At 40.4% G+C, this 27,776-nt stretch overlaps 1 protein-coding gene across 4 annotated transcripts in view; it reads left to right on the top strand.

The window, feature by feature from the left end:
* Nucleotides 1-7,441: 7,441 nt before the first annotated feature.
* Rabgap1l (RAB GTPase activating protein 1 like) overlaps nt 7,442-27,776 on the top strand; it is a 567,726-nt gene continuing 547,391 nt past the window's right edge. For 2 of the 4 annotated variants that reach the window (XM_028758413.1, XM_028758431.1), the window contains exon 1: nt 7,442-7,537. The gene's annotated coding sequence lies outside the window, so the exon portion shown is untranslated. Of the gene's footprint in view, nt 7,538-11,987; nt 12,116-27,776 lie in introns of all 4 variants that reach the window. The other 2 variants (XM_028758415.1, XM_028758421.1) reach the window with 2 other exon arrangements.

The raw sequence follows: 27,776 nt of genomic DNA, 5'->3' as shown, positions 1-27,776 counted from the left end.
CCGCAGAGATACTGCCCATCCATCCTGTACGCTGCTCATGCTAGCCAAGGAAATAGAACCAGTAGAGATCTCCATTGATGAACGAATGAGTGAATGGATAAGATGTGTTGCATGTGCCTGCATGCACGCATGAGCAGGCGTGAACCCCCCCCCACACACACACACTGGAATTTAACTGAGCGGCAACAAAAAGGGAAAGTATGACGTTTGCAGCAAAGTATACAAAACTGGAAATCACTAAGTAACCCAGACTCAAAAGATAACTACTGAATGCTTTTATATATAAATTCTAGTTTTAGTGTGTGTGTGTTCTGGTATAGGGCATGAATCTAAAAAGGAGACTTCAGGGAGCAAGTGAAGTCCTGAGATTATGTGTACTGTTGATATGGCTATGGCTATGTTAAGTATTCCAACACCTTGGCTCCAGGGGAGGTGACCAAAGCCTTCCTTCTCCAGGGGAAGGTCAGAGGGATGATAAACCTTCCTTGGCCTTGGGTCCAAGTGTGAATCCTGATAGTATGTGCACCAAATGTCCCCTGTAGCTTTCCTCCCCCCACATGTTTACACCCTAAAGGCAGTTTTCATACAGACTGCTCCTAATGAGATTTGCTAAACCTGCCTTCTTGTTTAGCTGTATATAATAACCCTGTGTCCTTGTTTAGCTGTAAATAATAAGTAACCCAGCTGTACATAATAAATAACCCATGTCCTTGTTTACCTGTATGTAATAACTTACCTGGGAGATGGGGAGGTCTGTAGCTTCTCCATCAGAGAGTCCAAATTACCTCATTCCAGTTTTTCCATGTCCGTCCGTGTGTCTGTCTGTTCTTCATTCCCTTACTGCCCAAATTAGGCCAGTCAGTCCCTGCAGCCATGGAAGAGGACTATGAGAGAAAAAAAGAAGTCTTAAGGGAGAGGGGAGAAGAGTAATAGAATTTAAGTGGCTTGAGAACATATTAGGATCTATTGTGGGGGAGGGACCAGCAGGAAACTGGTAGGGAGAGGGGTAGTGGGAGTGGGGTAGGAGAAGATCAACGGAGAAGGTATGCAAAAAGAAAACATGTTACTTAGTAAGTGAATTGAGAAAAATATCTTTTTAAAAAAAGATTTATTTTATATATCTGAGTACACCGTAGCTGTCTTCAGACACATCAGAATAGAGTGTTGGATCTCAGTACAGATGGTTGTGAGCTACCACATGGTTGCTGGGAATTGAACTCAGGATGTCTAGAAGAGCAGCACTAAGCTTCCAACCACTGAACCATCTCTCCAGCACAAGAAAAATACCGTAAAAGATTCCTTTTCTATGTAGGCACCAGCTTGACCTCTCCCTGTTCAGTGAGTTGTATGGGTGTTGTCTTCAGCAATGTGGTCTTGCCATAAGTTTGTGGAGAGCAACCTGTAGTCTTGGTAACAGTCTGAGTTGTTTGGGGATTTTCATGGGACCCCTTTGGACAACAACTGGATTGGATATAACCCAGTGACGGTATGGGAAGCTTCTTTTGGCGACGAGAGATGGCTAATTAGAACTCCATCTCCCTCGTTATTTAAAGGGTTCCTTAGGATCGCCTTCGTATATTTTAGGAGTTTCTGCTGCACTAGGCTTCCCTATTGGCTCTAAATGCCACTCAATTCTAGTTGTCTCTCCCCACATTCTTTCCCTCAACCCTACCCCCTTACTCCTACATACTATTATCTTTGGTATGGAAAGGTACTCTGCAGGTTACTGAAAGAAATTTAAACATCAAGCCAGCCTCAAAACCTTTGATCTACAATGCTGTCCTGCTTGCAAAAATATGTTAGGGCAATGGTGACACAAAGCTTGTGGGAGTAACCAACCAATGTCTACTTTGATTTAAGGCTCACTCCACAAGATGAAACCTGTACCCAACACTGCTTAGGTGACCAAGAACCTGGGACTAGATAGCCCAGAGACCTATGGTAAAGTCAAATGATACTAGCCTTAAAAGAAAAAAAAAGTAGTAATAAAATGACTCCTGATGATATGCTGCTATACTCAGTGATCAGGGCGTTATTCATCCATCAACAGAGAAGCTTCCTCCTGCAGCTGATAGAAACAAATACAGAGACCCATAGCCAGACATTATGCAGAGAAAGAGAACTTGGAATACAGAGCTCTACATTGAAGATCTCCATCAAATCCCTCCCCTCAGAGCTCTGGGAACCCCATGGAAGAGGAGGCTGAAAGAGTGTAAGAGTCAGAGGGGAGAAGAACATGGCCCTCTGAATCAACTGAGCAAAGCTCACATGAACTCACACAGAGTGAAGCAACAGGCACAGGGCCCACACAGGTATGCACAGGTCCTCTGGGTGTATATTAGAGCTTTTAGTTTCATATTTTTATGAGACTTTTGATTGTGTGAACAAGTGGGTCTCTGACCCTTGTGCCTTCTCCTGGGGCTCTTTTCCTGCTGTTGTTTTACCATGTCCAACTTCAGTGTGATGGTTTTGTTTCATCTAATTACATTCATTTTGTTAAAAATAGATTTATTTTCAATAGAATTTCTTTACACTGTTAAAAATTAATCTAATTCAGATTAATACATTAAACTAGGCTGGCAAGAGAAGACCCTGTACTTTTCCTTTTTTTTTTTTTTTTCGAGACAGGGTTTCTCTGTGTAGCCCTGGCTGTCCTGGAACTCACTCTGTAGACCAGGCTAGCCTCGAACTCTCGAACTCAGAAATCTGCCTGCCTCTGCCTCCCAAGTTCTGGGATTAAAGGCGTGTGCCACCACCGCCTGGCTGTACTTTTCCAAATATGTATAAATGTTGGGCCCTTTAAAAGTTGAAAAAATGCTTTGCCAAACTTGAAAAAAATAGGGGAAGGGGGCTATTTCCACATTCCAGATAAGAGAAACCAGAAGCAGAGCATGCCAGGGACCTGAATTTAAATGTATGCTAAAGCCCAGTGGCTTACATGAGTGGGAATTAAACACACGCTGTGAGATTGAGAGACTCAATGAAAATACATAACAGCATCATAGATAAAAATTTTAAATTACAGTAAGCACAATAATCACAAGTAGAAAAAGCAACATAAAGAAATATATTGTATAATTCGATTTATGGAAAATTTTGTATTTTTGAGGTAGGATTTCATCCCAGGGTAACTTCAAACTCTATGTAGCTGAAGATGATCTTGAATTCTTTACGTCATTTGCCCATCTAGCCTTGAACTCCAGATGCCAAATATATAGATGTGAAATACCAAGTTTATGTGCTGCTGGAGATCAAACCCTGAACTTTGTGTGTGCTAGGCAAATGCTCTAATAACTGTGCTAGATTTCCAGCCCCAGAAAACATTAAATGCAAACTAATTTGTAGTAATAGCAGCTCAATGGTTGCCTAAGGATGTGGCAGATGAAACTGAATATACCCAAAGAACCTCTTTCGGATGGTAGCTATGCTTGCTGTCTTGATCGTGGTGATGTTGTTAGATAAGCATATATGTCAAAACTTGTCCAGCTTTACATTTCAAAAATGTACAGCTAATTGTATGACAAGTATAACTTATAAGACTTCTAAAAAGAAATGAAAAAAATAGAGAAAGCAAAATCAATATCCAAGCAAACCTAACATCTCCTCCTTCCTACTTATCTTTATATAACTTTTTTTTTTTTTGAAGGAACTTGCTTATCTAGCCTGTGAATTGTAGGCTTTATTGATGGCAATAAAAGATCCCTTAGCTTTTAGGGTTAGACCCGGAAAATGTTTGTGGGTGAAATTTGTGTGTGGGATGGGGGTGGGGAGATTAGGCATGTTTTGGTGATTGTTCAAGTTAATGGTCAGGATAGGACTTATCATACTATTTTCTGTACTGAAACGTTTTCTATGATACAAAAGAGGCTGGGGGTGCTATCTCAGAGGTTGGTCATCTCTTATGGGCTGAGTAGACATAACTCCCCCATACCCCCTTCCTTCCATGGTCATTTTGTTATTCACTCAAGATGGTCATTGGCACAGACAGACACAGAATAAAGCAGTCTGATAGTGAGATGAATTTCAGACATCTCTATCAGGTATTGGTAGCTAGCATCTTTATTTCTTATTAAGTTATAAAAGTAAGTCGGATAGTCTTCAAGAAACTCTCCTGCCTTTCATGATTGAGAACATTTTCTGATTCCCATAAACATATTGCTTGTTGACTGTGTTGTGGTTGTCATTATGGATAGTTGTGGTCATTGTCTTCCTCCTCATCTTCTTTTCCTTCTTCTCTCCTTTCCTTCCTTCCTCCCTTCTTCCCTCCCTCCCTCCATCCCTTCTTTTCTTTTTTTGAGATAGATTCTCACATTGTAGCCTAAGGTGTCCTGGAACTCACTTTGTATCCCAGGCTAGTTATGAACTTGTGATCTTTCTGGCACCACGCCTGGCTGATTGTGTTCTTATTCTGATTTAAACTGACTTTAGTATAGGCTTAGCATGATTTGTTTAGATGTCTTTCAGCTCTAAATAAAAAGGAAGGAGGAAAGTTTTTCTACCTACACTGTATCTTTTGTTACCATTCATTTCATTTCTCCTTTCTTCAGGTAGCCAGCACCATTTTTCTTTCTTTCTTTCTTTCTTTCTTTCTTTCTTTCTTTCTTTCTTTCTTTCTCCTTGTTCCTTCCTCTGTGTGTGTGTGTGTGTGTGAGAGAGAGAGAGAGAGAGAGAGAGAGGGAGGGAGGAAGAGAGAGAGAGAGAGAGAGAGAGAGAGAGAGAGAGAGAGAGAGAGAGAGAACAGAGGTGGGGACAGGGTTTTTCTTGAATCCCTGGCTGTCCTGGAACTCAGTAGACTAGACTGTCCTTGAACACAGAGATTCATCTGCCTCTGCCTCCAAATGCTTAAAGGTATACACCACCACAACCTGGGTTGCCAGGGTTATTTTTCTAATCTTTCCAGTGTCAGAAAAACAACAACAACAACAACAAACCAACTCTGAATAATAGTGGCTAGGGAGTGGCTCAGTGGGCAAGAACATTTGCTATGCAAACATGGAAACCTAAATTCAGATGCCCGACACCCTTGTAAAAAAATCCAGGTGTGGCCGAGTATGCCTACAACCCCAGTGCTGGTTAGAAATGGAGACAGGAAGTCTGCTAGAACTTGCTGGCTGACAGCCTAGCCAAACTGGGGAGCTGCTGGTTCAGTGAGAGACTTTGTCTTAAGAGAATAAGATAGAGAATGGTAGAAGAAGATACCCAGCATCCTCTTTTGTTTAGTGTATACTTAAGTATAATACACAGACACACACACACACAAAGACACACACACACACACACATTAGACAAAACAAAAATATAAAAAAAACCCTCACATGTTAAACACATGTATGCATGGTTACTGATTAGAGTCATGAAGTGCTTTTATTAGGGAAAGCTGATTTAAATAAAGCACAGAATTTAAATTAATTTTTTAAGTGCAGTGATGAGTTCTCAGACATTATATAAATAACGTAGTCTGAGAAGGGTTCTGGGGAGTAGACAAGTTTCTATGAGGACCTTCGAAAATCTTATCAAATACATATCTATTCATTTCATTAAAACAATATCTTTGGAAGAATCATATAATACATGACTCTTCCTTCCATAATATATATTGAAAAATTCAGACTTGACTACAAATAACAGAAAGCTAAATTCATTTTTAAAATTGTAAATAACTAAGAAAACATCTTGACTCAGGGAAATGACTACATCTAGAGGAAGACTTCCGGTTTATTTTGAACTCTTTCATAATGTGTCATCTTTGCCTTCAGGCCAGCTTCCTCCACGGTAGAAGGGTGGCTTCGGTAACTAAACCCACCCATCACAGCAGCCAGAGTGAGAAAGACTCTTTTTCATTCTCCTCCACACACAAGATGTGGCTGGCCTTCTTCAGTGGCTGATACTGTCAGTTTGACGGGATATAGGATTATCTGGGAGACAGCCGCCTCTGGGTGTGCCTGTGAGGGATGATCTAGATTAGGCTAACTGAAGTGAGAACACTGAGTTTAACTGTGAGGATTGATTAAACAGGAGAAAGTGTGCTCAGTACTAGCATTCATTGTCCCCTTTGTCAAATAACTTTGCTTTGTTTAGAAGATACCAGAAGGCAAAAGCTATAGCCGATGATTTTCTCATAGGGCCTGGCTCAGTATCTACTTCTTGTATATTTAAAACGAGACTCTGCAAGCTTGGAAGTCAACAGATGATTTGTGTTAATTAAATCCTAACTTCATTAGGTATCAAAACTTAAAGCATTCATTGAGTCAGGTTCAGGGTTAGGAGGTCTACTCAGGGTACAGAGCTTAACAGAATACCTTCTGGGAAGGACCCAACATGGAGGGGAAACCAAAATGAGTTAGAACACTTTTGCTATGACCCAGCATCTGTAGGCATTAACATTAAGAAAAACGAGAAAAGAAACTTGGGTTTGAAGGTCCTTTGACAACTGTTAAATTTCTCAGAGTAGCTTTTGGATCTGGGTGGACAATAATGACAGAGCAATTGAAGTGTTGTAAGAAAAGAGAATTTTCAACTCACGAAGCCAATCTAGAGCTGCAATCTCTGGACACATTTAACTCATATAATAACAATTACTGAATACTTCTATAAGCCAGGTAGCATTCATCATGAAAGATACAGGAATGAGTGAAGTAGGTCCTTCTAGAATCTCTAAAATAGTTCACAGATTAAGGGTACACATACTTGTGCCATAAACCTGAGAAAAAAGTTCTTATGAGAGTCAGGGAATATACAGGTCATTTCTGGCTGCTTTATCTAGAAAGGACGAAATTCACAGTTCAAAGATCAGTACTATATTTGTGACAGAAAATAGATACTTTAGTTTATCTGTCCTCAAAAATCTATTCTCCGAAAGGATAAAAGGGGAGACCCAGACTGTCTTTACAGTTGGGTTAGCGCTTTCCGATGTAGTCTGAGTCTGGAAGAACTAATCAAGGGGATGCCTCTAAGCAGAGAGACACACCTTCAAAGGACAAAGAACCCCAGTGGAAAGTTAGTTCTCCGAGGTGACTTACTGGCCTCACAGAATGGAAATATGTAAAACAGGTTTGTTAAGAAAGAATCTCCTCAAAAGGGACTTAGGACTCAGTCAGTGCTGGGGATGATTGGCAGGGGCCAGCACTGGTGCTGGAGAGCCTCCCGTGCCCCTGCTCTTCTAGCTTGCCCTCTGCCGTCTGCTCCACACTTTCAGGGTCCAAGCCGGGGCAGGCGGGCCTGTGGACGCGCGTGCGCGCCGCCGCCTTAGGCAGAGAAGGGGCCTCCGCCCTCGGGAGCGCGCACGCCGCGCCGAGAGCCCCGGCGCGCGCGCTCCCGCTCGCTGCCTCCTCCTCAGTCCGCCCCCTCCCTCGCCTCTTCCTGCCGTGCGGTCCTCTCCCCTCCCCAGCCTGCTCCCTCCGCCCCGTTCCCTCCGCCCTCCCTGGGCTTCGGCGGCGGCGGAGTGAACGGGACGGGCCCGGCCGCAGAGCTCTGGGCGGCGGGTGGGACTCGGGCGTCTGACAGAGTTGTTGTTCCGGCACGGCCGCGGAGACCTGAGGTGAGGTGAAGGCGGCATTCGAGGGGCCCGAGGGCGGCCTGACGGCCGGGAGCCGCGGGCCGGGGGGTTTGAGGTGGACCAGGCTGGTCCAGAGAGGGTCGGGGTGCGAGGCCCGGCCCGGGACCGGGATGCTGGAGCACTAGGGCGGAAGGCATCCGGCGGGCTCAGCGCCGTCGGCCGCCTCCTGGACACCCGGGTTCTCCGTGTGGCTTGCTGGTCGCCGCGGGGCCGCCGGGCGGGAGGCGGGGTTGGCGCCCCTCACCTGGGGCGGGGTGGTGGCTCCGGCGGCCGCCGCCTCCAACTGTGCCCTCCTGACATTGCCGCCGGCGGCGGCCGGGATGAGGCTGCTGCCGGGCTCGCAGTCCCAGCAACCCCGAGTCCGGGGGGCGTGTGGACTGGGTTATTTTCTTACCCACTTGAAAGCGTCGGTTGGATCCCGTGTCCTTCCCTCGCTCTTCCCTTTCCTCCGCCCCGCGCACTTTGCCCCGTTCCTGCTGGCGATGCTTGTGGTTTTGCTGTCTGGGATAGGCTGTTTTTTGGGCAGATCTCTACCTGCAAGGAATGCCCTGCTTCAAAGTTGACCGCGTGGGCCCCGACAGACACCCACCCACTCCCACGTGCATGTTGTCCTCCGTGTCCTGATAACTGAGTCAGAGTTTCTGAGACTGAGCTGGTACTTTGCTCTGATCGCCAACGGTGCAGGGCTGGGCAGTGCGTCAGCATGTGGAAAGGGGCCACTGGCCACTGGGGAGGTGGCCAGGAGCAAGGAGGGCTGAACTGAGAAGAGTTCATTTGTGGTCCCAAGACAGTTTCGTTCAGGTGCTTATGTATTCTCTTTGGACTTCTCAGAGTTAGTTGTTTCAGAAAAAGACTCAAATTTAGGCGATCGTTTTACAGAATCTATGGTATGCAAATAAAATGAACCGCTAACCTTTATTGGTAAGGGCTTGCTTGACATGCTTACTGCTGTTTGGAAACAGATTGCAAAGCATGCTTTTTTTTTTGTCACTGGAAAGTTTAGATGATTTTAATGCATCTAAATTTTCTTGTGTATGAGAAGAGGTAGATAGTTGACTGTCACAATTCAGGGAACACAATTTTCTGTGTTTACATTTGGCATGCGCTGCACTTCTGCAGATTGTCTAGTAATTGTGATCAGGAGGTACAGACATGAAGTTTGTAGTCAAATTGGAAGTGGATTCTACTCCTGGGAAATACTAGTTTACAAGCTGCCTGGAAAGGGAAATTGGCCTGTGATTCATTACCTTAGTTGCATTCTCTATATGAAACTGACATTGAGGTTGCAAAGAAGAAAGGATAGATAAATTTAATGTAGTATATGTTATTACAAAATTGTACTTCTTGGGAAGCCAGCTAAGACTTTGAGTTAGATTGACGATCATATTAAATTAGTTCAAGATGCACTCTAATATACTAAACCATCTGGGGAGAAATAGATGTGGTTGTGCAGGGCTTATCTGTGAGCATGTTGTAAAGCTTAGTTTGTGCTCTGGGAAGCTGCAAATAAGGTAGTAAATTCCAGTATTATTGAGGAAAATAGTAAATATACAAACAAGGGCAAAAGATACGGCTGTAGACCTATGATATTTTTCTTTCCTTTTTTTTTTTTTTTAAACAGTTGATGGGAAGTTCTGTATTTTTTGTTTGTGTTGTTCTGAGAATTTTTGCTTGTTTGATATTCCCTAATGATTTATATCATTAGAGTTTTTAAAAAATATTTGAAAGGTTGTACTATTTTTGTTGGGACATTTATTTATTTTTAAAGATTTATTTAATTTTATGTGTTTTATCTCCATGTATGTCTGTGCACCCCTTCTGTGCCTTGTGCCAGAGGATGCCAGAAGAGGGCATCAGACCCCCTGGAATTGGAGTTACATACAGTTGTGAGCAGCCATGTAGGTCCTAGAATTGAACCAGATCCTCTGGAGGAACATCTAGTGCTCCTAAACCACTGAGCTGTCTCTAGCCTTATTTACTTATTGTTTGAGACAGAGTCTTATGTGGTACCTCTGACTGGCCTGAACTTACTGTATAGCCCACCCTGACCTTAAACTCATAGCAGTCTTTCTGGCTCAGCCTCCTAAGTGTTAGGATTATGGACATGAACCAAGCCCAGCTATATTTATCTTTGACTTACAAAGTATTATTAAGCAAGTGAAACAAGAGTTTTCACTTCTCTCAGCTCATTAGTTCTGAATTTGTGACTTCTGAAAAAACTTTTCTTTGCCTGAAACTTGAAATGGTTTAATTGCTGTATATTTATTTGAACTCTCAGATACCACAGTGAGGCTGAAAGTCTTAGGTCTGGGGGAGTAGTGAAAAGTGGAAATTCTGTAGTTCCAAGTACAAATATTATGTGGGAGAGATTAACAGATTTCTGCATACTGACTCTGAAGGGAGGAACAGTTAGGTGTATAAAATTCTTGCACTGGAGGTGTAGAACTGGGACTCAGTTTCAGCCTACCATTTTCTTTTAAAAAATCTTTTTAGATATTTATTATTTATTTATTGTTTATGTGTATGAGTGCCTTGCCTGCATGCATGTGCACCCTGTGTGTGTGTGTGTGTGTGTGTGTGTGTGTGTATACCTGGTGCCCCTGGAGGTCAGAAGAGGGCATCACATACATCCTCTGTATCAGGAGTAAAAGATGGTTGTGAGCTGCCATGTGGGTGCCAGCACCTCTGCAAGAGCAACATGCGCTCTTAACTGTTGAGCCAACTCTCCAGCCCTCAGCCACCATTCTTTAAGTTGTATGGAGATGAGGGCTTTAGGAGATTGAAGTCAGTCAGTACTGTAGCCTTTGGGAGTCACAGCACAGAGCTTTTCCTCTGCCCCTATGTCTTACAGGTTTCAATCAGTTTTTGCATGTTTATAACATCTTTTAAACATTATTTTAAACGTTATTATAAAATGTATTGCCAAACACCAAAACAAAGCAAAAGAGCAACAAGAAAAACATCAAACACTGAAATTAACCAGATCCAAAGTATAATCATATAAATAATTCAGTCCCAGGATTTGAGGATCCAAAGACTGAACATAGGATTTTTAAATTTTTTTTTCCTAGTCTTTTTCAGACAAGGTCTTGCTGTAGAAATCCATTCTGGGTTCCAGTGCATATGTAACTTAGTCTGAACTTGTGATCCCTTTTGCTTCTTGAGAGCTAGGATTTCACCACTATGCCTGGTCAACCCAGGGATTTCTTTAGTCTTATGGTATTTGTCATGACAAATGGAAACAGAAAAGACAGAGTTGAACTTCAGTAATGAAGACATACTCATTAAAATTTTATTTAAAAAGACTTCATTAAAATTTTCTTTAAAAAGATTTGGTTATTTTGTGTGTGTTCAATGTCTGTCTGTGTATTACATGTGTTCCTGGTACCCTTGGAGTTCAAAAGAGGGTATTGGAGTCCTTAGAATTGGATTATGGGTGGTTGTAAGCCATGGGTGCTGGGAATAATTTGTTCTTAACCCCGAGCCACCTCTCCAGCCTGATATACTCATTTTTTGACTTGACTGTTATCTTTTAAAAGTAGACAGAGTTTTGACTTTATAGTTAATATTTAAATTGGGTATATATGTAGACAGTGGATCCCAGTTATTAAGAGTTAATGAAATTAAGCAGACATATTTCAACATTTTAATTTTTATATTTCATCTATTTTCTATACTGCTCATTCAGCCAACAAGATGCCACAATTGTTTGAATATAGCAATTTCATGCTTATGCTGATTCATTTTTCAATCTTCTTTTTTTTTAATATATAGGTTTTGGAGATTTTCCTAGGAAACATGTAGACATATTTTTAGTTGGTTTAGAGTTACATTTGGGATAAGATTAGTAGTGTGCTTGAAATTTAGAAACTTCTTATTTTCTAAATAGTCTTAAAAATAGAAAACACACTTTTTATAAATACTCATGAAAAATCTGGCTACAGGCAGTGTTATTGTGATAGACATAGTACAGCCGAAAATACATTTAGGAAACTTCTTTGCTCCTTATCCAGCTTAGCATGCTTAAGTAAAACGTCAGAAAAGTATTTCAACAAAACCTGTTTTTTCAGTGTATGAAGTCTAAACAGTAGTTTGTGAACTATGCTGTCCCTTGCCTATTTTAAGCTCAGCAAGTACTACATGTCTTTAAGAGCACATTAAGTTAAAAAAAAAACTAATTCTAATGGAGAATTCTTAGTAATAGAAGTTCTATTAGAAGATGCAAGCTTGTATTAAGAATTTGGGGAAAATTAGGAATAGAAAATTTGCTTTTTGAGGCTAGCCTGGTCTACAGAGTGAGTTCCAGGATAGCCAGGGCTACACAGAGAAACCCTGTCTAGAAAAACCAAACCAAAAAAAAAAGAAAGAAAATTTGCTTTTTTACTGTACTGTTTCTAAACCACATACCTCCTTCCCATAATTTGTCTTACAGTGATATCAGTAGGTGTCTTAGCTGTCTTGTTTCTGTTTTGAAAAGAGATATGAATTGTGATGAAGAGACTATACCCAAGAATAAGATTTGCATACATGGATACTGGAGATCATCGTACTGAACATTTAGTAAGTTGTTTTGACTGTACTCCACAGGATGAAGGACTGAATATCTTACTTCTACGTGTCCTCCTTCCCTCCCTCCCTCCCTTCCCCCTCCCACCCTAACTCTTGAAATAACAGTTTTGTGAAATACTCCTTATCTTTTCAGAGCTGTGCTGATTGGCTGCAGACTTGGAACAGAAATTGCACATATCTCTTTCTACCTAGCTCTATGTTCAGTGATATTGTCATGGTGTTGCTTGACTGGGCATAGCAGGATTATTTATACCAGAGACAACAAGAAAATAGTATAGTTTGAGCTTTCTGCTGTAGCCAGTTGTTAAATGTAAAGCATATTATTGACTATAAACGCTTTGTAATATTCTTTTCATGTCATTTATGAGAAGATGCTAAGATTTAACTTTCTAGTTAATTTTATACTCTGGTAAAGGTTACTAGTCTCTTAAGCAACACCCCCATGAACATCCAAAACAGATGAACAGACACAGAGAGACAGATAGACATACAAACTAGTTGAGTACACTTTTCTAACCTGCAGATGAATATACAAAAATCTAAAGTCCAAAATCATATGGGTAGTTATTGGCAAAGTCAGGTTTCTTTATTGAATCTCACTATTTCTATCTTTGTCTGCCTCATAGAGACAGACTTTCACATAGCCCCCACTTACCTCTCAAGTGCTAAGATCACAGACATGCATCACTGCCCTACATTGTCAGCCATGGGCTTCTGTCCCTTCCTGACCCAAGACATTCATTTAATTCAGTTCCAATATTCGGTTAAGCAGTTTGAATAGAGATGAATGAGGCATGGTCCTTGACCTTGAAGCCTTCATGCTTATGTGGCAGATTAAATATGGGGACACAGATAGTGCATGGCAGGAAGTAATGAGTGGTAAAGAGATTAGAGAGGTGGGAAAGAGTGCTGTAGCTGTCAGGATAGGAGAACAGGACTTTCTAACTATGCTTAGAAGAACAGGTAGCATTTTGAACTTGTAGAAATAAGATGACTAGTTTGGAGAGAAAGGCCTTACTGGGCCATGAGCTATGGTGATCAGAAGCTTCGAGGTGTGTGCAGGGACAAGTAATGAAAGAGCTAGGTGAGAGTCAGTCACCCTCAGATGGTTGAGAGCCTAGGGGTTTTTCTGTTTTTCAGTTTATCTTTTATTTTTATATCTAGAGTCATTTAGTACTTCTTAGCATAAAACAATCTTTATATACTCTGCTCCTGATTAAAACATGACCCCGAGAGACAGTAAGTATATTTACAGTAAAAGTTGAAGAGAGAAATTGTAGGTTAGAGAAAAAACACCTTGAGCTTATTGATTTTCAGTATGTTGGAAAGAGAAAATCTTTTGTTTTTAAGAAGATATTAGTGTTTTTCTTTCATTTTGCTTAATTCAGTAGATAGCACCAAAATGGCTATTCCAGAACAGGAAATAATTGTGTTTATAAAGATCTTCTAGAATGTGGTTTCTAAATGACTGGGTCTTACATTTTTGAAGCTGTTGTGGTTCAGGCAGAAAGGTAGCTTTTGACATACTAGCTTCAGAACTTACGGCAGCAAAGTAGAAATTTGATACTAAATCCAGATGTGAGGGATTGGGGAAGTGAGTAAGGGTATGTATGTGTGTGTGTGTGTGCTCCATGTACCTGCATGTACTTTCATGTGTTCATATGCATGGGTATATGTGTGTGGCAGTCAAAGGTTGACGTCAGGTATCTTCCCTGATGGCTTTGCTTTCCACCGTATGTATCGAGGCAGGGTCTCCTGAATCCAGAGCTTGTTGATTGTGCTAGTCTAGCTATCCAGCTTGTTCTAAGGCTTCCTTGCCTCTGTATCTGACCTCTGGGCTTCCAGATGGGCTTGACATTTACTTGGGTACTGGGGACCTCATGTTTTTGTAGCAATATATTACCCACTGAATCATCTCTTCAGTTCTTAGGGATTGACTCTTAACCCCAAAAGCTTTCTGGGATTTCAGTATTATTTGACAGCTAGTATGATTGACCGTGTTTTGAAGTCTTTTTGGAACATACCTCATCTGCAGGGACACTGGTGACTAGAAATGAAGATAAATGGCAGCAAGTTCTGTTTGTTTATCAAACTCAAACACTGGTGGCAGTTCTTGAGCTTTTCTGTCTGCTGATTTCACACTTATGCTTCTAACTAAAATCCTGCACAGTTTGAAGGAGGGTTCCTTTTCTTTGACCCTCCAGTACTGTAAAGGTAAAAGTCCTCTTAAATGTTGCCTAGGTAACAGCACACACACAGACTTTGATAGCTCAGCACTGATGTGTGTGGAAAATTTTGGAAATCCTGGTAATGAAGTTGCTATAGTAAATAACTACTTGGTTGGTAAAACACAAGAGTTTTGGGGATGAGACTTGGTTCCAAAATAAATATGAATTGTGTCATTGCTAAACTGTTTTTCTCATTTATTTAAGCTTCTGATGTGTTAACTACTTTGTCATGTCATTTTAGACAGTTGCAGCAGTCTCAAGAACCATCGGTAGACAGTACACCTGAAAAAGCACAGTGAGTTTAGATGCAGCATGCCAGAATCCTTCATATAAATTGAGTAGCTACTTAGGTGACCAGTTTTTTTTCCCTTATACAAGACATAATAGATTTTACCAATTAAGAGTCTTAAAATTCTTAAAACGTTCACCATACTCTTTATGTATAAAATGTGATGTTGATCCCAAACAGTGCCATCAGTTCTAAGGGTGTGCACGTGATATTAGTTGTTGGAAAATATGGGCTTCTTGGTAGACGACTAAAAATATGGAGTTTGGCTCCTTAACAACTGTTATATGAAAGTAAGATAAAGCCTGAAGGGAGGTTTCGAATGCCAAACTCCTGGGGAAGAAACACATTTTACAAGGCAAGTGTAGAATTCATTCATATATAAGTGAAACATTATGCCCACATTTCAGACTTACATGTTATATAAACAGCAAACACAATTTTTATAAAAACAGTCATATACGTGGTTTTAATTTTAAGATTTAAAAGTCATAAAACCCCAACTTTTGATAAGCCATGTTGTAGAGTGTTAATTGTATACTTTAATATCTTTGCCATTTTGAGGCCCTCTATTAAGAGCTTCTAAAAGATGTAAATGATTCTGAGAATGGTTACTAGATGCACTCAAGCACACATGTATGTATATGTATGTATGTATAATATATTGACAGGGTCTTACTGTATAGGCCAGACTGGCCTCAGACACTTTAGCCCTCTGCCTCAGCCTCTTGTGTGTGGGGATTACAGGTGTATACCATGACTCTTGCCTCTGTGTCATGTTGTTTATTTCTCTGTAATTAAGTATTTTATTTTTCTTGGTATACTATGATTATATTATATTCATAAATTAATGAAAAATCAACTATTGGCTAGAACCTATTCATATATTGGCAGACAGTATGAATGCTGAGGTTTGTTTAGAGTTATTTAGTGACTTAGCAGCTATTTGGCAACAGAATTCATCAATCCTTTCTCATGGAAAGATATATAGTCTCTCATTTTAAATCCTTGTCATATTTGTCTCACTTTCACTACTCATTCATAGAATAGTATTTTGTTTTGCTTTTGATCTGTTGGAAAGAAACATCAAGTGCCAGTGAAGAGTAATTTAGATAATGTCTTCTTTTCTCCAAACTTTTACACTTTCACTACACTTGATCTTAGCCAAAAGGATGAGAAGCAATCCACCTCCATATGGAGAATCAGGCTAACATTAGCTTCCTAGCAAAGTTGATGGAAAAATAGGATCGGATATTATTAATATTATTATTTAAATCTTAGTTCACTTATTTGCTATACTGGTTAGTTTTTAGTGTCAACTAGACACAAGTTAGTCACTTGGGCCATGAGATTGGCCTGTGGCTGTTCTCTTGATTAATGATTGATATGGAAGGGCCACCTACTGTGGGCAGTGCAACCCCTGTGCATGTGGTCCTGGGTTGCGTAAGAAAGCTGGTTAAGCAACTTTCCTCCATGGCTTCTGCTTGAGGATTTTCCTTTGATTTCCTGCCTGGGCTTCCCTCCATGATGGGCTGTAATTTCTTTTCTTTTTCTTTCTTTTTTTTTTTTTTGGTTTGGTTTGGTTTGGTTTTTTGAGACAGGGTTTCTCTGTGTAGTTCTGGCTGTCCTGGAACTCACTCTGTAGACCAGGCTGGCCTCAAACTCAGAAATCCGCCTGCCTCTGCCTCCCGAGTGCTGGGATTAAAGGCGTGTGCCAAGGGCTGTAATTTCTAAGATGAAATAAATTCTTTTCTTTCCACATCGCTTTTTAAAAAAACAAAACAAAACAAAACAAAACAAAACAAAAACAAGCTAAAACGTATTCTTCTGTTATGCATTACATCCCTATCGTAGTTCCTCTCCCTCCACTCCTCTCAGTTCCTCCCTGCAGCTCCTTTCTCCTCCAGATCAATTCCTCTGTTTCCCTTAAACAACAACAACAACAACAACAACAACAACAACAACAACAGCAACAAAAGCGGCAGCAGCAGCAGCAACCAGGCCTTTTAGGGATAGCTACTGAACATGGCTTAACAAGATACAGTTAGCCTGGGCACAAACCATTATATCATGGCTAGACATGCCATCCCAGTAGGAGGAAAAGGGTCCTAAGCACAGGCAAAAAAACCTCAGAGACACAACCCACTCCCATTGATGGGAGTTCCACAAGAACACCAAGCTACACAACCATAAGATATATGCAGAGGACGTAGCTCAGACCCTCACAGGATCTGTGTTTGTCACTTTAGTATCTATGACCCCTGTGAATCCTGCTAAGTTGACTCTGTGGGTCATGTTCTTGTGGTGTCCTTGACTTTTCTGGCTTCTACAATCCTTTCTCCCTGTCTTTTGTGGGGTTCCTTTGGTTCTACCCTCCCACATTGCTTTTGGTCACAGAACATTTGCTAATAACTAGTGATTTTAAAGAAACTCTGCATGAGTTATACAGCTTAGTTTTCATTGATTCTAGGCATCTTAGTTTTCTTTTAATGTTCTGAAATGTCCATTTCTTGTCAACATTGTCATTAGTTTTGGTATATGAAACATATTTCTCCTGGTGCATTTGGCATTTTTTTTTTTGTTTTGTTTTTTCGAGACAGGGTTTCTCTGTGTAGCCCTGGCTGTCCTGGAACTCGCTCTGTGGACCAGGCTAGCCTCAAACTCTCGAACTCAGAAATCTGCCTGCCTCTGCCTTCCAAGTGCTGGAATTAAAGGCGTGCGCCACCACCGCCTGGCGCATTTGGCATTTTGAATAATAAATTTACCATCTTTACCATTTAAAGATAGAAGGATAATCTAACTATAGCTTATAGAAATGAGTTTGTTAATATGTTAATTGCTCTTTTTTTCGTATGAATTTCATTACCTTTTTGTGCTTTGTTCCATTGAGTTTTTTTTTTAAACTTTAGCAGTTTTTCAGCTTTTTGGCATTTTGCTTTGAAATAGGTAAAAATAGCAACCTTTACTGATAGGTATCATAGCATATGTTTTCAAACCTAGCACTAGGGAGGCAGAAGCAAGAGAATTGAACAACATAATCTGTAGAGTGAGTTCTAGGATAGTAGGGCCACATTGAAAGACCATGTCCTAAAAGAACAAAGTAAAGCAAAGGTAAAAGTTTCTTTTTTGTTCTTCTGTACATAAAAATAACAAGCCAGCATAATTTATATCAGAGTAGTTATTATATAAGATAATATATATTATATAACTAATCTTTTTTCCTAGATTTATTTATTTTATGAGTATGAATGTTTTCTCTGCATGTGTGTATGCATACCATGTGTGTGCCTGGTGCCAACAGAGGTCAGAAGAGGGTGTCAGATCCTCCAGATCTGGAATTATAGATGGTTGTGAACATCTGTATGAGTGCTGGGAATCAAACCCAGGTTTTCTGCAAGAGCAATAAGTGCTCCTAACCTCTGAGCCATCTTATAAGTACGTGTATAAAGTAGGAGCTGTTACGTATTGCTAGTTTGCAGAAGAGAATGTGATATTATAGAAGTCTAGCAACTTAACTAACATCATACAGGTCACTATAGAGCTTTCTTACTCCTGAATTTGGCCTATAGTGATTGTCAACAACTCTGTTATTTGTGTTCATGAGAATCAACAAAGCCAAGATTTACAAAAGAACAGACATGGTAAATTCATTTTATTAGGTCATATCTGAAATCTTTCATTGTGTTGTTAAGTTGTAATTAGTAGTCAGTAGTACTGGCGGATAACAGATGAAAACTTGAATGACTATGATCTGAGAGGTAGAAGACATATTTTCTGTTTGTGTAAAGGATGTGTGATTGAAATATAGAGGAAGAAAAAATATAAAAGCATAACAGAGACAAACATGGATTAGATGATTTGTAGTATTTTGAGTTCCTTTTTTTCTGCAATGAAGAGGATATTAGGTGACACATACAATTTTTTCATTATCTTTTCTTTGTGTTTGTGTCTAATTACATTTTTTATTGTTAGACAACCCCCATGACTTTTTTGTTTTTTTTTTAAGATTTATTTAAAAATCTTATATTTATATGAGTACACTGTAGCCATCTTCAGACACTCCAGAAAAGGGAATCTGATCTCATTATAGATGCTTGTGATCTACCATGTGATTGCTGGGAGTTGAACCAAGGACCTCTGGAAGAACTGTTAGTGCTCCTAACCACTGAGCCATCTTTCCAGGTAGACTCTTTTGTTTTCTTAAAAGCAATCCCAGGAGTCCCTCTACTTCAGATTAGTAAGGTCAGAATAGATGAAGAGCTGAAGATGACATCAGTCACGTTAGTCTTAAGTCTTGGTTTTGTGTGGATTGACAAGCAGTAGCCACTTGTGATAACAAATGATAGATTGAAAGTGATTGTAAAATTTGTTAATGTTTTTCTATTTCTAAGCAGTCCTCAAAGAAAATCACATATGAGCATGACTCCTGGTAGCCCAGCCCAATAGCTGTGCCATTTAAATGGATTTGTGTTTTCATCAGCAAGGAACTGGTAGTTTCTGAGATCAGTAAAGAAGTACTTGATTTGTTCTGCAGTCTCTGACATAAAAGAGTTTGTTTTTAATTCCAGTTTGGTTTTGATTGGCTTCATGTAATCTTTGATACATATCTTACAGGCTTCTTTTGTGAAACTGGTTCCTGATAATATCAATATCAGTGATTATTGTACTTTGGGCCCCAGGGCCTTCAGTGTAGGCGGTTCTACCAATGAGAGTCATCAGTGGTGCTTTCTTCCTACGGGTACCTTTTCTACCTCTAGGCATGTGCTGTGGCAGTCTCTAGGCTCTCATCTCAGAGGTTTTGTGTTTGATTAGATCTAGGTAGATAATTCTGATGGTGTCTGGAAAGACAGAGGTGACAGCAACACTAACTTGGCTTAAAGCTGCCTATTGCATCCTGAGTATGGCTTGGGGGTGGGTTGGAGTAATCGAGGAGGAAAGGGTTCCTGTTAATATTTAGTGATGTGTGTGTGTGTATGTGTGTGTGTGTGTGTGTGTGTGTGTACACAGTTTTTTCAGGTACCTTTTTTAATTAAATTGGTTCTTATTGCAAGAGATATTTAAAACAGTGGCGCCCAATCTGTCTTGCGAATCGGGCCACCATGTTTCCGACTAGGGAAGGCCTGCGGCCACTAGCACACGGTAGCAGCGTACCGCTGCTGTTCAGCTCCGGCTGTGCGCTCAGACAGTCAGAGACACCAGCCCTGCCACCCACGAGATACCAGTGTGGGAGATGGCTCTGCCAATCTACCACGCTGTCTCCACAATGCTTGGCTGAGCCCAGACCATCCCGCCATCCATGCAGGCTCTGTACAAATGAGACTCTAGTACTTAGGTTATCAAAAGACTTTATATGTTTGGTAATGCTCAATAACAAGATGCCCATACAATCAGAGGTGTAACACAATACCAAACCTAGATATATCAACTACCTTTGACTGCTAGAGACACGCGCACATCTGCCTCCATGTTCCCCCCCCTCTCGTTCCTCTCTCCTAGCTCCTCCTCCTCTTCCTCTCCTCCTCTTCCTCTCGTTTCTCCTCCCACCTTAGCTCCTTCTACAGGTTCTTAGGACAGTCACACACACACACACACACACACACACACACACACACACACACACACAGAGTGATTATTATCTCCACTACCTTCTCTTTTCTCCCCATAATTTTTATCATCCTTACCCCCTAGGAGTCCCTTTTCCAGATTTTTGACTTTTGGTTTTTTACCCAGTTAGTTTAGCCAAAGCCATCTGTGTGACCATTGAATTGGGCTGATTGGAATCTGTTGGGGTCATCAGTGGATATACAACAGAACACAGTGTCCCCCCTTTCCCCCAACTCTGTCATTAGCAAATAGTTCAGCACTAAGGCATATGGTGCCCTGATCCTGTTCTCTATCCATGGCTGGCTGATGGCAGCCCCATTCATGTGCAACCCAGAATTGCCCTGAATTCATGAATGTAATGGCTGTGTTGTGCTTAGAAATTATCATTTCGAAGCAGCTTCTTTTGTTTTTATTTGAAAGGACTACATTCTGATTTTCTTTCTTTTTTTTCTATTTATTTATTTAATTATTTATTTATTTATTTATTTACTTTACATCCTGATCCCTGCCTCCTTCCTGGTCTCCCCTCACACAACTCCTTTTCCCAACTCCCTCCCCTTCTCCTCTGAGAGATTGGAGATGCCCCTGGATATCCCCCCACCTTGACTTATACCCAGTTAGGGTAACGGGATTCACAAACAGCTTTAGGGACAGTCCCCTCTGGTTATTGGGGACCCACATGAAGATCAAGCAACACATCTGCTATATATGAGCTGAGAGGCCTAGGTCCAGCCCTTGTATGTTCTTTGGTTGGTGCTTCAGTCTCTGAGTGCCTCCAAGGATCCAGGTTAGTTGACTCTGTTGGTCTTCTGTGGAGTTCCTATCCCCTTGAGGTCCTCAGTCCTTCCTCTTGTTCTTCCATATGAGTCTCTAAGCTCTATCCAATATGTAGTTGTTGGTCTCTGCATCTGTTTTCAGTCAGCTGCTGGGTGGAGCTTCTTAGAGGACAGTTATCGAAGCAACTTCTTGTTTTCTTGCCTTTGTTCTTTCTACTTCCTTCTGCTGATTAGTTTTTACTAACTTGACACAAACTAGACTCAACTGAGTAGAGGGAACTTAGATTGATTAATTTTCTGTAATCAGATTGTCCTGTGTGCACATCTATGGGGCATTTTTTTTTTGATTAATGATTGATATGGGAATACCTAGCCCACCGGTGAGTGGTGCCACCCTCTGGGCAAGTGGTTGTGGGTTATATAAGAAAGCAGGCTGAGCAAGCAAGAAAAACAAGCTAGTAAACAGTATTTCTCTATTGTTCTGCTTCAACTTTTGCTTCTGGTCTCTGCCTTGAGTACCTGCTCTGACTTACTGCAATGATGGAATGTAACCTGTGATGTGAAATAAACTCTTTCCTCCAGAAGTTGCTTTTGGTCAGTGTTTTATCACAACAATGGAAAGCAAATTAGAACAACCTTCTTCTAAAATATTCTTCAGCTTGAGAGGGGAAAGTGTAGCTGTCAAGTTGATGGCTAAGTCCTCAACTTTTACCTAGTCTAACATTTTGTACAGCTGTAAGTTTATGCATTCACCACTGTTCACTAGAAAGAAAGGCTTCTCTGATCAAGTCTTAGAGTAGCATTTGTTTTTTAGTATAAATATAAATATGTAGAAGGAAGTTTGATGCTAATATAACTAAATAACTGATTTAATATAACTAAATGTGGTGGTTTGAATAGGCTCATATATTTGAATGCTTAGTCACCAGGGAGTTGCACTATTTAAAAGGATTTTAGAATTAGGAGGTGTGGCTTTGTTGGAGGAAGTGTTTTGCTGAGAAGTGGGCTTTGAGGTTTCAAAAGCTCATGACAAGCCCAGTATCTCTCTCTGCTTGCAGAGAGAGTAGGTTTTAGTTACTTCTCCAGCACCATGCCTGCCTGCTACCATGCTCCCTGTTATGATGGTAATGGACTAAGTCTCTGAAACTAAGCCTTTTTTGTTTTTTTAAGATAAGACTTGCTTTGGTCATGGTATCTCTTTACAGCAATAATAGTACAGTGCGATTAGTACAGTGTAATAATCACAGTGTGATTAAGATACTAAATACAGTATTAAGTTATCTGCTAGGATCTGTGACATCCCTCATTATAGGATTTTGATTGGTGTTTACAGTTGTCAGGCATAAGTTCCCTTCTTTGGAGCAGGCCTCAACCCCAACTAGCGAGTGGTTGGTTATCCCCATGTCTTTCCTACAAAAAGTGATCATACGTTACCTGACAAGTTGATATTGTAATTTTTTGGGCTCATGGCTGGGGACTTTGGTCTCCGGTAGGCTTCACAGGTAGGGAGGAAGCTTTCCAGCTCCGTTGAATTTCTGTATGTCATGCAGCCAAGATATGTGATGTATTTAGCAATGCTTTTATCATTTAGTTATTTTCAAATTCTATTTTTTTTATTTTTGAGAATTTCATACATATATACAATGAAGTATCATTTACCCCATCTCCCTTTTTCTGCTTCCTCCGTAGCCTTTCTAATATGTCCCCTCCAAACTTTATATCCCCTCCCAAAGTTAATTACTCTTTCCAGTATGTACATGGGTATGAGGTCATCAGCTGGAGTATGGGAGATCTGCCAATGTTAATATCCTCAGAGAGAGAGAGAGAGGAGAGAGAGGAGAGAGAGAGAGAGGGAGAGAGGGAGAGAGGGAGAGAGGGAGAGAGGGAGAGAGGGAGAGAGGGAGAGAGGGAGAGAGAGAGAGAGGAGAGAGAGAGAAGAAGAGGAAGAGGAAGAGGAAGAAGTAGTAGTAGATGATTCTCTTTCAGCAACTTATCAGCTGTGGTAGCACCTCATTAAGGGTTAAAGTCTGCAGAGTACTACCCCTAGTAATGCTAGATTTAAACGTTTGATTTTGTGCAGGTAATTAACAGATGTTGGAGTTTATGAGTGTGATAGTCATGATTTCTCCGAAAGACAGCATTTCACTGCATTCTTCCTCATTCTGTGAGGTTTACAGTCTTTTTACCTCCTCCTCTATGCAGCTTCTTAAGTCTTTGTGGAGATGTTATACATTCCCATTTAGGGCTGAGCCCTCAGCCTCTTATTCTCAGCACTTTGACCAATTATGAATCTGGGTTAGTTAGGGTTTCTGTTGCTGAAATGAAACACTGTGATCATAGCTAGGGGAAGAAAGGGTCTGTTTTATTCATACTTCATACTGGCTTGCTCTCTATGTCTTTCTCAGCCTGTTTTCTTTGGGGCCTCCTGTTGAAGTAATTATTTAAAATTGGCCACTGGTCAAGCTGACTATTTAAGCGGCTGCGGCTCTGCCTAGCTCAGCCGCCATGTTTCTCAGCCGGAGGCCATATGTGTGGCGCAGCTAGAAATGGCCAGCCAGAAATACCAGCCCTGCCACCCATGAGATGCCAGTGTAGGAGATGGCTCTGCCAATCTTCCATGCTGTCTCCGCAAGGCTGGTCATTGCCCAGACCATCCCGCCATCCATGCAGGCCCAGTAGGAAAATGAGACTCTAATGCTTAAATTATCCAAAAGCTTATATATTTGATAATGATCAGTAACAAGATGCCCATACAATCAGAAGTATAACCCAATACCCAACCTAGATATACCAAACTACCTTTGACTGCTATAGACACGTACACATCCGCCTCCATGTTCCCCTCTCTCTCCCCTCCCCCCTCTCCCTCCTCTCTCCTAGCTTCTCCTCTTCCTTCTCCTCTCCTCCTTCCTCTTCCTCTCCCTCTTCCTCTCCTTACTCTTCCCACCTTAGCTCCTCCTACAGCCTTCCACATCAATTACTTAAAAATAAAATGCCCTACAGGCTTGCCTGCAACCCAATCTTATGGAAGTATTGAGGTTCCCTTCTCTCAGATGACTGTATAGTTTGTATCAAGCTGACATAAAACTAGCTAGCACACACTTCACTGTAGAAAGCATGTAGGTCAGGAAATCAAACAAGGTAGGAACTTGGAGGCAGGAACTAATGCAGAGGCCATGGAGGAGTGGTGCTTATTGGCTTGCTCTTCATGGTTTGCTCCTCATAGCTTGCCCAGCCTGCTTTGTTATAGAACCCAGGATCACCAGCTCAGAGGTAGGCTGGGCCATCTTACATAATCACTAAGAAAATGTCCTATTTGCTTACCTATTATACCCAGATCTTATGGAGGTGTTTTCTTAGTTGAGTCTCCTTCTCAGATGACTGTAGCTTTGTGTCAAGTTGACATAAAAACTAGTCAGCCCAGCATCTCTGCATTGATTGCTGGTAGTTGCAAAGAAGACACTCCTCTAACCAAGGGTAAGAGCAACATAGGTCTATCTATGAGCATAAACATAAATATTAAGAAGGTGATTTGATAGCATGATCATTTAGGATTATAATAATAGCAGGCTTTACTCTAGGGTATGATCTCCTCAGCCATGGGCTTTTGAGTAGAATTTCAGTACAGGAGATGAAATTTACTTCTATGAAGTAGACCTCAAATCTAGTCAGAAATCAGTTATGTACTTGCAATAGTCAGGCTACTATTGTAGCAGTGGGAATTTTGCCTGTTAGGTCAATATTATAGGATATAGAGTCCATCACCAGCTGAGATCACTGATGTTTTTTCTTGCCCAGCAGCCTCCATAATATCTTCTAACACTGTGAAAGCTAGCTATTGGGAAGGAGTTTTCTGGTTTGAGATTTTCTCTGTCTTACAGCCAAAAACACACCAAAATTTGATCCGTTTATCTGTTGATAGATGCCTTTAGTCTGTTTCTACTTCGACAATAATGCTGCAGTGTATATGTGATCGCAGATTTCTATAGGATTTCTCATTTCATTTTCCTTGACTATATACCCAGGAGAGGGTTTCCTGGGTACATGGTAATTCTGTCTTTATTTTTTTTTTCTGTATTGTTTTTCATATTGTCTGTACAAATTTATATTCTACCCATAGCACTCAAAGGTCCCTTTTCTTCTATACCTTTCCAACAATGTTTTGATAATACAGCTACTCAAATAGGGGTGAGATATCTTATTGTGGTTTTTATTTATGTTTTCATAGTAATTAGTGATATTGAGCAACTTTGTACATACCTGTTGTCTATTTTTATATGTTCTGTGAAAAAATTTATTTTCTAAATTGGCTTTTTTTGGCATAAGTTAGTGTGTGTTGTGAATATTTTGGATATCAATCTCTATACAATATTTGGTTTACAGCTGTTCTGTAGGCTATCCTTTTATTTGTTGGGGTAGACGTTGTTTAGTTTAATGCAGCCCTTTGTTTAGGTTTGCCTTTGTTATCTGAGCTTTAGCTGTGATATACATCAACATTGTTGTCTATGCCAGTAGAAGAAGCTTTTTTTCACCTTAGGGATTTTACAGTTTTAGTGCACATTTTTAGTTCTTGAATACATTTTTTTTTTGTTTTGTTTTTCCAGACAGGGTTTCTCTGTGTAAGTCCTGGCTGTCCTGGAACTCACTCTGTAGACCAGGTTGGCCTTGAACTCAGAAATCCGCCTGCCTCTGCCTCCCAAGTGCTGGGATTAAAGGCTTGCGCCACCACCGCCCGGCTCTTGAATACATTTTAACAGTCACCATTCTTTAAATGCCAGGTTTCTTGTACTTGTATACTGAATAAAAGTATATAGTTGTCTAAACTAAATGCAGACCTTTTCTTTCCCCTACCTTTAGTTAAAAATATATTCTGGGAGCTGTAGAGGTGGTTCAGTGGTTAAGAGCACTGGTTACTTTTCTTGACAACAAGGTTTGGTTCTCAGTACCTACATGATGGCTCACAACCATCTCTAACTCCATTCCCAGGAGAGCTAGTGTTCTTTCTTGGCTTCTATAGACACCAGGTATATGGATGGTGCAGTCATACATGTAGAGAAAACATACATACATATAAAATAAATAAAGCAAGATAAAATATATTTTTGGGTGAAGGTGGGTGAAATAGCTTAATATTGTTATATGCTTGGTACTTAATACTTTCCTTATGAGTACTTCCTTAAGTTTAGGTTTCCTGAGTGTGCTTTTTTAGAAGAAAGTTAATATCATTATGAATTTGAAAGGTCATTTTAATTTTATGAAGTGTTAGAGCTTTATGGATTTCTATGCAGTTGATTTCATTCTCTGTCATTTTTTATCCATAAACATTTATTAATAAGGCAGTATATGGATTTTGTGGTAGGGAAGCAGAAGTGAAAGATTGATGACAAGCTGACAGTTATGTGGGGGAAACTGCAGTGTAGCAAGGGTGAAGTGTCTTTCAGTAAAACTTCAGAGGGGCATGTGCCCTTATCTGGGTGCTAGGTAAGGCTGCCTGCAGTTTTAGAGTTGAGTTTAAAGAAGGCAGGAAAAATTAGTTTGGTAGTGATATGGAAATTTGAAGTAGTATATCTGTTCATCTAGACTTGGCAGCAGTTCTTCATCTTTCAGAATCAGTGCAAAAGCCCCGGTATTTAAAAAAACGGATATAAATGAAATCTTCAGGTCTTTCCCTGAGAGTGTGCTTATTTTCATTTTGTCCATGATGTTTGTTGTTTTTAAGGTAGTACACTAGAAAGAGGGATACGTCTTATGTTGCCTTAAAGATTGTACGAAATTCATTTTTGTGATGGGCACTAATAGCACAATCTCATTTTACTTTAGGAGTAGCAGAAGCAGTGATTTTAAAGTCTTACATTTAGACTATTGATGATATTGATGGTGTGCACCATGGCATCTGTATTTAACAGCATCAATACAGCAGCAGTTTTACTACTGGGTAGGTTGAAACATGTTTGTGAATATGTTCTTTTCTGTATGGACTTTGTGATTCTTATTCCTTGATGTTTTGGTGATTTTAAAAAAGTACTTGTTTTCTGAATAACAAAGAACTCTGGCTGAAGAACCCACTTTAGAAAGATTATTTATGTATTTATAAATTTTAATTACTTATTTTCATTTCATGTGCACTGGTGTTCTGCCTGTTTGTATATCTGTGTGAGGGTGTCAGATTTTGGAGTTACTGACAGTTGTGAGCTGCCATGTATTTGCTCGAAGTTGAACCTGAGTCTTCTGCGTGAGCCAGTCAGTGCTCTCAACCACTGAGCCATCTTTCCAGCCCCTGAGAAATTATTTAACTTTTGTTATATTTTATTTATTATTATATTTTGTGTGTGTGCGTGCACAGTGTTGTACATGTGGAGGTCAGAGGACAACTCAGTTCTTTCGTTCCACCGTGTGGATCCTGAGTATTGAACTCCTGTTGTCAGGCTTGGTGGCAGATGTTTTTACCCATTAAGCCATTTCGCTAGCCTCTGGAGGGATAATTTCGACCAAAAGTTAGACTCAGTGACTTTTAAGGACCTTTCTAATTTTTCAGTCATATTGGTCTATTTATTTTTCCTCTGTTTTGCTCAGGGTTGCTATCATCGTGGTTGTTATCTTCTCTCCTCCTCTTCCTCCTCCTTTCCTTCCTCTTCCTCCTCTTCCTCCTCTTAAATGAAAGTAGACTCTTTTTTCATAGCAGAATATTGTCAGGAATAATTCTATCTATCTTATCTATCTATCTATCTATCTATCTATCTATCTATCTATCTATCTAT

The sequence above is a fragment of the Grammomys surdaster genome, unplaced genomic scaffold, assembly GCF_004785775.1.
Source record: "Grammomys surdaster isolate TR1022 unplaced genomic scaffold, NIH_TR_1.0 130, whole genome shotgun sequence".
NCBI classification, from domain to species: domain Eukaryota; kingdom Metazoa; phylum Chordata; class Mammalia; order Rodentia; family Muridae; genus Grammomys; species Grammomys surdaster.
The sequence above is the reverse complement of the archived record's forward strand: the minus strand, read 5'-3'. Positions and strand labels throughout refer to the sequence as shown.